The sequence below is a fragment of the Bos indicus genome, chromosome 7 (genome assembly GCF_029378745.1).
Source record: "Bos indicus isolate NIAB-ARS_2022 breed Sahiwal x Tharparkar chromosome 7, NIAB-ARS_B.indTharparkar_mat_pri_1.0, whole genome shotgun sequence".
Taxonomy (NCBI): Eukaryota; Metazoa; Chordata; class Mammalia; order Artiodactyla; family Bovidae; genus Bos; species Bos indicus.
In genome coordinates this window covers 32,573,555-32,586,272 of record NC_091766.1, presented here as the reverse complement: position 1 = coordinate 32,586,272, position 12,718 = coordinate 32,573,555, and the positions used below count along the sequence as shown (strand labels likewise).

Here is a 12,718-nt window from a genome sequence, read left to right as displayed (position 1 = left end):
TGGCAATCTTGATTGCAGCTTGTGCTTCATCCAGCCCAGTGTTTCTCATGATGTACTCTGCATATAAGTTAAATAAGCAAGGTGACAATATACAGTCTTGACGTACTCCTTTCCCAATTTGGTACCACTCTGTTGCTCCATGTCTGACTCTAACCGTTGCTTCTTGACCCGCATACAGATTTCTCAGGAGGCACATCAGGTGGTCTGGTATTCCCATCTCTTTAAGAATGTTCCACAGTTTGCTGTGATCCACACAAAGACTTTGGCATAGTCAATAAAGCAGAAGTAGATGTTTTTTCTGGAACTCTCTTGCTTTTTCTATGATCCAATGAATGTTGGCAATTTGATCTCTGGTTCTTCTGCCTTCTCTAAATCCACATTGAACATCTGCAATTTCATGGTTCACGTACTGTTGAAGCCTTGCTTGGAGAATTTTGAGCATTACTTTCCTAGCATGTGAGATGAGTGCAATTGTGTGGTAGTTTGATATTTTTTGGTATTTCCTTTCTTTGGGATTGGAATGAAAACTAACCTTTTCCAGTCCTGTGGCCACTGCTGAGTTTTCCAAATTTGCTTGCATATTGAGTACAGCACTTTCACAGCATCTTCTTTTAGGATTTGAAATAACTCCACTGGAATTCCACCACCTCCACTAGCTTTGTTCATAGTGATGTTTCCTAAGGTCCCCTCGACTTTGCACTCCAGGATGTCTGGCTGTAGGTGAGGGATCACATCATCGTGGTTATCTGGGTCATTAAGATCTGTTTTGTATAGTTCTATGTATTCTTGCCACCTTTTCTTAATATCTTCTGCCTCTGTCAGGTCCATATCATTTCTGTCCTCTATTGTGCTCATCTTTGCATGAAATGTTCCCTTGGTATTTCTAATTTTCTTAAGGAGATGCCTAGTCTTTCCCATTCTATTGTATTTCTATATTACTTTGCTTGATCACTGAGAAATACCAATTATAGGTACCTCTTCAAACTTCATAAGAAACAAACTAGTGGTAAATAGACTAGCAATTTAAAATTTTTGTCTTGGGGGAATTGTATCTCATGATTTATTAGTATACTCTTTTTCTGAACATTTTAATCTAAAAAGTATTTTCTATATTTCCTCATAACCTATTATTTAAACATATATATTGACTAAATGTCTTTGGAAAGGTTATAGAGATGTTTTGCCGGGGTCCAGCCCCGGCTGATCCAGGGTATTCGAAGCAGGGACGGCGTCGGCGAGGGTCAGGATACAATAGCTTCAATTAGATATTAATTAAATATATAAAGAGTAATAGAATAAGGATAGCTCAGTAGGAAAATTCAGTGGAGAAAAGAGGCTGAGTGGCTTGGTTTACGCGGGAGACCAATAAAACTTCAAGACAAGAAGTATGCACCACTTACGTAGGCCACAGGCGTCCTTCTGTTCTCCCGAAGGAGAGGAGACACTGAGGCCTCCCCGGTCGGATCTTAGAAGCCCAGGCATAATTAGTAAGCATGGTGGGTTCCATGCTCCAGATGGAGACTCAGCCAGAGCGAAAGAGAGAGAGACATGGGGAGACCAGTATTTCAAGAAACTGATCCCAATTCTTTATTTTCCAGAGTCTGTTTTTATACACTGAGTTGTTATACAAAAGTCACACGGGGTCAGCAGTCCTGACTTTTATTAAAGTCAGGTGCTTCATACAGATGTATACAGAGGTCTTAGGGGTGTTACATCATCTTCTGGCCAGGGGGGCCTGCTGACAATTTACGACCCTCTCCTTGTGACAGTGGTCAGAACACTTTTTTCTCCAAGGGTGATTATTCTTAAAACAGACGCCACCCAGATAAAGTTACATTCCTATAGGTTGGGGGTGTAGTGGGTTTTAGTTAAGGAAAGAATTTACTCAGCCTAAGGTCTAACATGATTAATATCAAAGGTTAATAGTTATTTCTTCTATATATTCATTAATGTGTGTAAGAGCAGGGGATATGGAGACTTAGCAACAAACATTGGCTCAACAAATGAAAAACCCTTCACCAATACAATTTATAATCAGCCCATTATACTTATACTAATAGTTTTCTAACTTTTCTAAGGAACCTGTTTTTAGAAGGTTTAAAGCATCTCCTGCCTCTCACGGTTGGGAGGCTGTGAGCAATCACATGTGGCCGGACAAGCCTGTCAGGCAGGTTAGAGAACCTTCAGAGGAGTTTGTAGGTTAAAACACTCTTATCACGCCCAGGAATTATTATTAACTGGAGCTCTAAGTTAACTCCTTCTCCGAAAGAGGTGGTGGGGGACAGCCCCCCGTAAAATCAGAGGTGTAGGTGAGAGCACAAAGTAGTAAAGTAGGCAGGCTCTGGTTAATGGGGGTAGATGCTCGAGGGGGTAGTTTCCAGGGGGACTCCTGAGGCTCGATCCCGCCTTTGCGTATGTCGAGCCTCCTTCCTCATGACCTTTGCCATGGGCGGAGTACCTCACTCTGGCCCCCAACAATGTTTGGTTCTTGTCTTTTTTTTAGTGTGTTCAATTTATGTGTACATAAGCCTTTCAAACATTGAGCACATACTTAAGGTTTTTAATAATATGTTCCAGAATGTTTCCTCTATGAACCAAGTTTTGCATTATAGCTATCTCATTGTTCTCATTTTTACTTATCATGAAGTGTATTTCACTGGTGCAGCTCCATGCTTTTTGTTTGAAAAATAACTGTCAATATGTATTTAAAATAATAATAAAATTATCAGGAAAATGTAGCCATTTAATTATATTGCTGTTCATGGTAATGACAAACTAAAATTCTGTAAAAGATACATACAGTAAGAGCAGGAAGGAATCTAAATAAACCATTAAGATAATTATCAAATCACAAGCAAAGAAAAAGGAAAGAGAAGAATGTAACAAGAGAAAGTCATGAAAAAAACCCTGAAACAATTAACAAAAAACCCTGAAACAAAATGGCAGTGAGTACATATCTATAAATGATTACTTTAAATATAAATGGACTAAACGCTCCAATAAAAAGACATAAGGACTCAATGGACACGAAAGCAAAAGCCATATATATGCTAGTTACAAGAGACTAATTTCAGCTCTAAAAACCCACAGTGAAAGTGAGGGAATGAAAAAAGTTACTCTATGCAAATGGAAATGGAAACAAAAAGACAGTCAAAGTAGCAATACTTATATGAGCCAAAATAGACTTTAAAACAAAGACTGTAAAAACCAATGTAATATAATTATCAAGGGATAATTCCAAGAAGATATAATAATTGTGTGTGTATATGTGTATGTATGTATAATGCATATGTGTGTATGTGTGTGTATATATATATATACACACACACGCACATACCACCAACATATGAGCACCTAAATAAATAAAACAAATGTTGTGGTGCCTAGTGATAAAAAATCTGCCTTCCAATGCAGGAGATCCAAGTTCAGTGCTGAAATTGGGAACATCTACTCAAGTATGAAATGACACCTTATTCTGCAAATCTTGCCTAGAACAGAATTCTTCCAAGAACAGAGGAGCCTGGTGGACCGCAGTCCATGGGGCCACAAAGAGTCGGACATGACTAAGCAACTGAACACTACGGCAAACATAAAGCAAAAACAGGCAGTATTCCATAATAGTAAGGGATTTAACACCACATGTATGTCTATGGACAGATTATCCAGACAGAAAGCCAACACAGAAATACTGTTGTAAGTGACATATTAGGTCAAATAGATTTGAAAAGAACATTCCATCCAAAAGCAACAGAATTCATATTGACTTGCACTGGAAACATTCTCCAGGCAAGATTACATGAGACACTACAAAATAATTCTTGGTCAGTTTGAGAAGATTGAAATAATAACAAGCATCTTTTCAGACTACAATGCTATGACACTAGAAACCAAAAAGAAGAAAAAAAACTTCAAAAGACACAAGTGTATGTGGAGGCTAAACAGTATTCTACTAAACAATGAATGGGTCCATGAAAAAAATACTTGAAGATAAATGACAATGAAAACACAGTGGCTCAAAATCTTTGGGAAGCAGCAAAAGTTCTAAAATGAGAATTTATAGTGACACAAGCCTACATCAGAAAACAAGAAAAATCTTAAAAAAAAAAAACTCTAACCTTACATCTAAAGGAACTAGAAAAAAAAAGCAAAACAACAACAACAAAAAACCCAACACAAGTTAGTAGGAGGAAATGAATCATATAATTGAGAGCAAAAATAAATGAAGACTAAAAATACAATAGAAAAGATCAATGAAGCTAAAAGCTGTATTTTTTTTCAAAAAATAAACAATATTGTTAAACTTCTAGACAGACTGATCAAGGAAAATGACTGAGATGTACAAATCAATAAAATAAGAATTGAAAAAAGAGAGGTTACAACTAACACTACAGAAGTACAAAGGATAACAGGGAATTGCTAAGAACAATTATCTGCCAATGAAATGATCAACAGAGAAGAAATGGACACATTCCAAGAGCTGCACAATATCACAAGACTGAATCAGGAATATGAACAGAACAATTACCAGCAATCACACTGAATTCGTGATTAAAAAAAAATCCCAACTATCAAAAACTCCAAGACCAGGTAATTCACAAGTGAATTCTACCAAACATTTATCAAAGAGTTAATGCCAATACTTCTCTAACTATTCCAAAAACTCTAGAGGAACAGATGCTTCATAACTCATTCTACAGGGTCAGCATTTATCTGATACTAAATCAAAGATATAAAAAATAAAGGAAGATGCAGGCCAGTATCACTGAGAAACATATATGTAAAAACCTTCAAGAAAATATTAGCAAGCCAAATTAAAATATACTTTAAAAGGATCATACACTTTGATCAAATGGATTCATACCAGAAATGCAAGGATAGTTCCATAAGCAAAAATCAATCAATGTAATACAAGACATTAATAAGTTGAAGAATAAAACAAATACAACCATCTCAATAAATATAAAATGTTTTTGACAAAATTAAACATCCATTTGTGATTTAAAAAATAAAGTGAGTACAAAGAGAATATGCCTCAAGATTATATAGAACATTGCAATAAGCCCAGAGCTATCACCATACTCAAAAGTGAAAAGCTGAAAGCATAAAACCAGGATCTAGACACCGATGCCTCTATTGCCACTTTTCTTCAACAGAGTACTGGTAGTCCTAGCCACAGCAGAAGTAGATGTTTTTCTGGAGCTCTCTTGGTTTTTTAATGAAAAAAGTTGGCTTAAAACTCAACATTTAGAAAATGAAGATCATGGCATCTGGTCCCATCACTTCATAGCAAATAGATGGGGAAACAATGGAAACAGTGACAGACTTTATTTTCTTGGGGTCTAAAATCACTTCAGATGGTAACTACAGGCATGAAATTAAGACACTTGCTCCTTGAAAGAAAAGCTATGACCAACCTAGACAGCATATTAAAAAGCAGGGGCATTACTTTGCCAGTAAAGGTCTCTCTAATCAAAGCTATGGTTTTTCCAGTGATCATGTATGGATGTGAGAGTTGGACTATAAAGAAAGCTGAGTGCTGAAGAATTGATGCTTTTGAACTGTGGTGTTGGAGAAGACTCTTGAGAGTCCCTTGGACTTCAAGGAGATCCAACCAGTCCATCCTAAAGAAAATCAGTCCTGAATATTCATTGGAAGGACTGATGTTGAAGCTGAAACTCCAATACTTTGGCCACCTGATATGAAGAACTGACTCATTGGAAAAGACTCTGATGCTGGGTAAGACTGAAGGCAGGAGGAGAAGGGGACGACAGAGGATGAGATAGTGGATGGCATCTCCAACTCAATGGACAGGAGTTTGAGCAAGCTCCAGGAGTTGGTGATAGATGGGGAAGCCTGGCATGCTGCAGTCCATGGGGTTGCAAAAAATCGGACATGACTGAGTGGCTGAACTGAACTGAATTGAGTCTCAGTGGTCAGACAAGCAAAAGAAATAATCCAAATTGGAAAGGAGAAATATAAGTGTTACTGTTTGCAGGTGATATGATACTATAAAAAATCCTCTTAACCCCTACAAATGTCTAAGAACTCATCAGTGACTTCAGTACAATTACAGGATGCAAAATTAATATATAGAAATCTGTCATGTATTTATTGAATATATATTAAAGCAAAATATCAGAATGAGAAATTTTTAAAATATCATATATAATTACATCAAAAGAATTAAAATACCTTGGAATAAGTTTAACTAAAGTGATAAAAAATCTGTACTTGAAAAGTTATAAGACACTGATGGAAGTACTTGAAGATAACACATACATATGAGACAATATACTGTGCTCATGGATTAGAATAACTAATATTGTTAAAATGAGAATACTATCCAAGGCAATCTAGAGATGCAATGCAGCTGTAATCAAAATAACAATGATATTTTTCAGAGAACTAAAATAAATAATTTTAAAACTTATGTGGAAACAAAAAATATCCCAGAGACCAAAAAATTCTTGAGAAAGAACATCACTGGAAGAATCAGGCTCCCTGACTTCAGACTGTACTACAAAGCTATAGTAATAAAAGCAGTGTGGTACTGGTACAAAATCAGACATTTAATCAGCGGAAGAGAATGGATAGTCCAGAAATAAACCTATGTACTTATGGTTAATTAATCTACAATAAAAAAGGCAAGAATCCACAATGAAGAAAAGACAGTTTTTTTCAAAAACTGTACTCAGAAAACTGGAAAGTTACATGAACACATGTATATCTGTGGCGGATTCATTTCGATATTTGCAAAACTAATACAAATTTGTAAAGTTTTAAAATAAAATAAAATTCAAAATAGTCTCCAAAAAAAAAAAAAAAGAATGACATTAGAACATTTTCTCATACTATATACAAAAATAAACTGACAATGAGTTAAAGTTCTAAATATAAGACCAGACACCATAAAACTCCCAGCAGAGAACATAGGCAGAAAACTCTTGAACGTATATCATAGCCTTCTTTGTTTGGATCTGTCTCCTATGGCATAAGAAATAAAAGCAAAAATAAACAAATGTGACCTAATTTAACTTAAAAGCCTTTGCATAGCAAAATAAACCATCAACAAAATGAAAAGGCAATCTACTGAATGAAAATTAATTGTAAATGACATGACCAATAAGGAATTAATCTATCATATTTAAGTAGCTCATACAAGTCAAACATGCAAACACATGACCCAATTAAAAAATTTATCTTCTCCCCCTTCTCAGAATAACTAACATCAAAAACCAGAAATAACAAATGTTGGGGAGGATATGACAAAAAAGGAACACTTGTATGCTATTGATGGTAATGTAAATTGGTACAACCACTATAGCAAACCATATAGTTTCCTCAAAAGAACCAAAAAAGATAAACTACCATGTGATTAACCAATTCCACTTCTGTGTATGTATCTGAACTAAAAAAAAAAACTAATTCAAAACATGCATACCCCAATGTTCATAGCACCATTATTTATCATAGTCAAAATATGGAAGCACCCCAAGTGCAGACGAATGTATAAAGAATATATATATATATATATATATATACACACACACACACACACATACACACACACACACACACACACACATGTACACACATATATACAGTAGCATAGTACTCAGCCATACAAAAGAATGAAATCTTGCCATTCAACAATATGGATGGACTGACAGTATTATGCTAAGTGAAATGGCAGACAAAGCCAAATAGTGTGTGATTTTACTTGTATGTGGCATCTAAAACACAAAATAAATGAACAAACATAACTAAACAGAAACAGAGTCATAGATACAGAGAACAAATAGGTGGTTTCCAGAGAGGAGGGGTGGTGGGGAGAGAAATAGGCAGATTAAGAAGCACGAACTTTCAGTTGATAGTCATAGGTATGAAATGTACAATATGGGGAATATGGTAAATATAGTTTCTTTGCATGTTGAGAAATTATAACTAGACTTATCATGGTGATCATTTTGTATAGTTAGAAATATCAGATTAATATGTGGCAGCAGCTATGGCTAGAAGAGCCGGGCTGGGGCCCATGGCGGAGGTGGAGGCTTGTATTGGGAGCGTGGTGGGTAGGGAAGGGGGAGAAAGATGGTGACATCTGGAGCAAATGGGCCGGTTCGGCCACAGCTTCAGCTTCCAATCTGCTTAAGTTTTTTGAGAAGATCGCGCTGCAGGAGCAATGTCAGGCCGAGGAGACGGTGGCCTTCGAGGAGGTGATGATGGACTTTGGCTCCATCCAGTTACAGGCCCAAAAACTGTGGCTGGCATACACAAGGAGCTCCCATTATAGTGGCTCTCTGCCCAACGTGAACCAGGTTGGCTGTGGCCTGGCTGAGTTCCAGGGTCCCTTCCACTCCCCTCTGGATTCATCTTGGAGCACTCGGCACCACGGGCTGGTGGAACAGGTGCAGCGAGATCCCCGAAGAATGGTGTCCCCACTTCACCGCTACCCTCGCCACATTGACAGCTCTCCCTATTGTCCTATTTATCTCCTTCCCTGGAGTCCAGTTAGTGGAGGACAATGCCCTGGGGCAATTTCCCTGCAGAGAAGGGGCAGTTGTTTCGACTACCATCTGCCCTTAAGCGAACAAGCTCTGACTCTGTCCTTCACTAAAGAATGATGAACCCCAGCCCTCCAGACACTTATCCAGGCCCTGCACCCACTAGAGTCCTGCCGATCAGCTGTGGAGGTTTTCTGGATGGCAAGATGGACTCCAAAGTCCCATCTGTTGAGGAGAACTTGCTAGATGGTAAGCACTTGCTGAAACCATGGGATGCTAAGAAGCTGTCCTCATCCTCCTCCCGACTTTGGTCCTGTGAAGTCACTGGAATTAACATCTCCCTGTCTCCTGACCAGCCTGCTACTGTGCCTGTCCTCCTACCTGCCATGAACACAGGAGGCTCCCTACCTGACCTTACCACCCTGCACTTACTCCCACCACTGCCCACCCCATGGACCCAGAGGAGACAGCGTGTGTCAGCCTGAGTGGGGGCAACAGTCCCTCCAGTTTGACCCACACCATGACCCATCTGGGCATCAGTGGGGGCCAGGGCCTGGGCTATGATGTGCCAGGACTTCATTCACTTCTCAGCCACCCATCCTTGCAGTCCTCCCTAAGCAATCCCAAACTCCAGGCTTCCCTGAGCAGTCCTCAGCCCCAGCTCCAGGGCTCCCACAGTCACCCCTCATGTCTACTTGCCTTCTCCTTGGCCCACCATGCACTGCCCACCACCTCCCTGGGTGACCCCTCGCTCAGTGCCCTGGCCCTCTCCTCCTCCTCTTCCTCCTCTTCTGCTTCATCTCTGGTTCTGCCCTCCCCGCCAACCCCCACCCCCGCCCCTGCCTTACTCAGCTTCTGCCCCCAGGGCCTTCCCCCACCACGGCCATGTGCCCCTCAGTCCCCATAGTTTGTGGGCCCAGCCAATGCCAGAAGGTCCCAACAGCAACTGCCCAAACAGTTTTTGCCAACAATGTCACCCACCTTGTCTTCCATCACTCAGGGTGTCCCCCTGGATAGCAGTAAGCTGCCCACCAACCAGCGGCTGCCTCCATATCCATTACAGCCTCCCAGGTTTCATTCTGCCTACCCAGCCACCCGCCCCAAAGCCTCTGCAGCAGCCAGGGCTGCCCTCTCAGGCCTGCTCAGTGCAGCCCTCAGGGTGTCAGCCTCAGGGCAGGCAGCTACAGTATGGGACACTGTACCCAGCCAGCCCCAGTGAGCGTGGGCAACTGTCTTACCACCAATCGATGAGTGACTTCAGCCTGGGGAACCTGGAGCAGTTCAGCATGGAGAATCTATACTGGTGCTGGATCCCCCTGGCTTTTCCAAAGAGCCTGAATTCTTAGGGGGTGAGAGGACAGTGAGTGACCCCCAGGACACTCATGCCCTCAACCACGAGAATGTAACCCACTGTTCCCACTATGGCTCAAGGCCTAACATCATCCTCACAGGAGATGCCTCCCCAGGCTTCTACAAGGAGATTGCAGCGGCCCTGGCCTGAGTGCTGGGCTTCGCGGTGTCAGCAGCTGGGCTGGGGCTGGGGCTGGGGCTGGAGGAGGAGCTACACATGGAGCCACTGGGCCTGGAGGGGCTCAGCACGCTGAGCAACCCCTGCACCTTGCTGCCTGACCCGGCTGTGGAGGACTTGTTCCGCAGTGACCAGCTGCAGTGAGGCCGCCTCATTGCCATCCCTCTTCTTGGCCCTGTCCATCATCACTGTCCCTTTCCTCCATTCCCCCAACGTGGGGGGCTGGGGGAGCTCAAGGGAGGGCCTAAAGCACTTGTAATTTTGAACCATCTGTCTGGAGGTCACAGCCTGCTGGAAAATGGCGGGTAGAAGGGAGCCTTGGAGGCAGGGCTTGTCTGGATGCCTAGGGGTGGGCAGAGTGCCAGCCCCTCCTTACCACTCTTCCCCTTACAATGGAGAAGAGAGCCAGAGTAGATATTATTTTTTATTAAATATATGTTAATGGAAAATCCTATTAAATAAAAAAAAGGAAAGAAAGAAAAAACTCATGGAAAAAGAGATTAGCTTTGAGGGTACCAGAAATGAGGATTAAGGAAAGGGGGAATTAGGTGAAGATAATCAAAATATATATGAACTTCCATTTATAAGGTAATACCAGGATTGTAATGTACAACATGATAAATATAATTAACACTGATTTAAGTTATTTATGAAAATTGTTAAAAGAGTAAATCCTAAGAGTTCTCATCTCAAGAAAAAACTTTTTTATATTTTTTTACAATTTTGTGTCTATAGGTGATAATGGATATGCACCAAACTTATTGTGCTAATCATTTCATGATGTATGTAAGTCAAATCATTATGCTGTTTACATTAAATTTATCCAGTTCTCTTTGTCAATTACATCTTGATAGAATTGGAAGAATAAAATAGTATCACTTTTGTGAGAAGTTATTCTTAGCAAAACTAAGGTAGTAACTCATTATGGGTATACAGATAAAAATTATAAAATAAAATTGTTTTTATTATGGTTTAAAAATAAAGTAAAATAAAAATAAAATAGATTCCTAAGAAAGCTTTAGTTTTGCTTTAGTTTTAACACCAGGCCTTTAGTAATGATTTCTCTTTTAAAAGATGTATATTTGGAAATCATCTGTTAGTTACTACTCCTGTGGTGATTTAGATTATTAAAAACTTGTTCAACATTACTTTTTCCTGTTTTGCAAACTCTCAAAAAGAGACTTAACTGCAGGTGATTTGAGACAATTAAATGCTAAATATCTTTTTATCTCCATAGAAAGAGATGTTTTTAGCACTAAAGATAGTAAAACACAGCCATTGCCAGATAACAGATAAAACATTTTGCATCTGATTTCTCAGAGCACCTATTTTAAAGTGCATTTAAATGAAAACAGAAACATACTCATCAAAGTAGCACAATACCAATTTTCAAGAGAATTTTAGAAATGCAGTTCTTTCATAAGATTGTAAAAGGCAAATGAGAATTGTCATTTTGGATTAATATACAAGAACAAAGAAAGGAAATTGACTAAAATGTCTTCCATCTTTAAAATTAAGCAGGATGTGAAAATATTTAAACAGAGTAAGTGCTGAAAGTAAATCAGCTATTTTTAATGTCCTCTGTTGTTCAGTCAGTCAGTTGTGTCCAATTCTTTGTGACCCCATGAACTGCAGCATGCCAAGCTTCTCTGTCCTTCACCATCTCCCAGAGCTCGCTGAAATTCATGTCCATTAGTTGGTGATGCCATACAACCATCTCCTCCTCTGTCTTCCCCTTCTCCCCCTGCCTTCAATCTTTCCCAGCATCAGGGTCTTTTCCAATGAATTGGCTCTTCACAACAGGTGACCAAAGTATTGCAGCTTCAGCATCAGCACTTCCAATGAACATTCAGGACTGATTCCCTTTAGGATGGACTGGTTGGATCTCCTTGCTGTCCAGGGGACTCTGGAGAGTCTTCTCCAACACCACAGGTCAAAAACATCAATTCTTTGAGGCTCAGCCTTCTTGACAGTCCAACTCTCATTTCCATACATGACTACTGGAAGAACCACAGCTTTGACTAGAGGAACCTTTGTCTGCAAAGTAATGTCTCTGTTTTTTAATATGCTCTCTAGGTTTATCAAAGCTTTTCTTCCAAGTAGCAAGTGTCCTTTGTTTGGATTTACCAGATTTTTAGTGTTAAACCAGACATTTTTATTTAATTTAGATTTATCATTTCTTATACCATCTTATGTGAAAATGCTCAACACAGAGTCACCTTTTCAACGTATTTATCACGTGCTAACAATAATCCAGCATGTATATTAAGATTTTTATCACATAATCTTCAACTCTATAGATTGCTATCATTCTATGATGAAAAAGTTGGAGCATAGGAAATTCAGTGTTCTTGCCCAGTCTCCAATAGGTACTAACTGACAGATTTGGAGTTTCAACTAAGAGCTTTCTCCAAAGCCCATGCTCTTTACTCTGTTTATATTCATAAAACTGACTCAGGTCATGTCATTGCAGGAACTAACCTCGCTTGTCTGCTTCCTTTCAAGCCACCCATTCAGTATAGAAATGTGGCAGAATTATAAACAGAAGATTGAGAGAAGGGTTGTGGATATTAGCCCTAAATAATATGTTCCTTGCCGACCCAGTGCTCTGTCTCTGTTCTACCTTCCACCAGTTGTCCTAGGAAAAAATCATTTGGAACAATTGAGTCTTCAGTGAAAAAACTCA

General features: G+C 39.6%; 1 pseudogene; it reads left to right on the top strand.

Moving 5' to 3' along the window:
• The first annotated feature begins 8,091 nt into the window (after nt 1-8,091).
• LOC109561223 (CREB-regulated transcription coactivator 2 pseudogene) lies at nt 8,092-10,176 on the top strand (annotated as a pseudogene).
• The last annotated feature ends 2,542 nt before the right edge of the window (nt 10,177-12,718 follow it).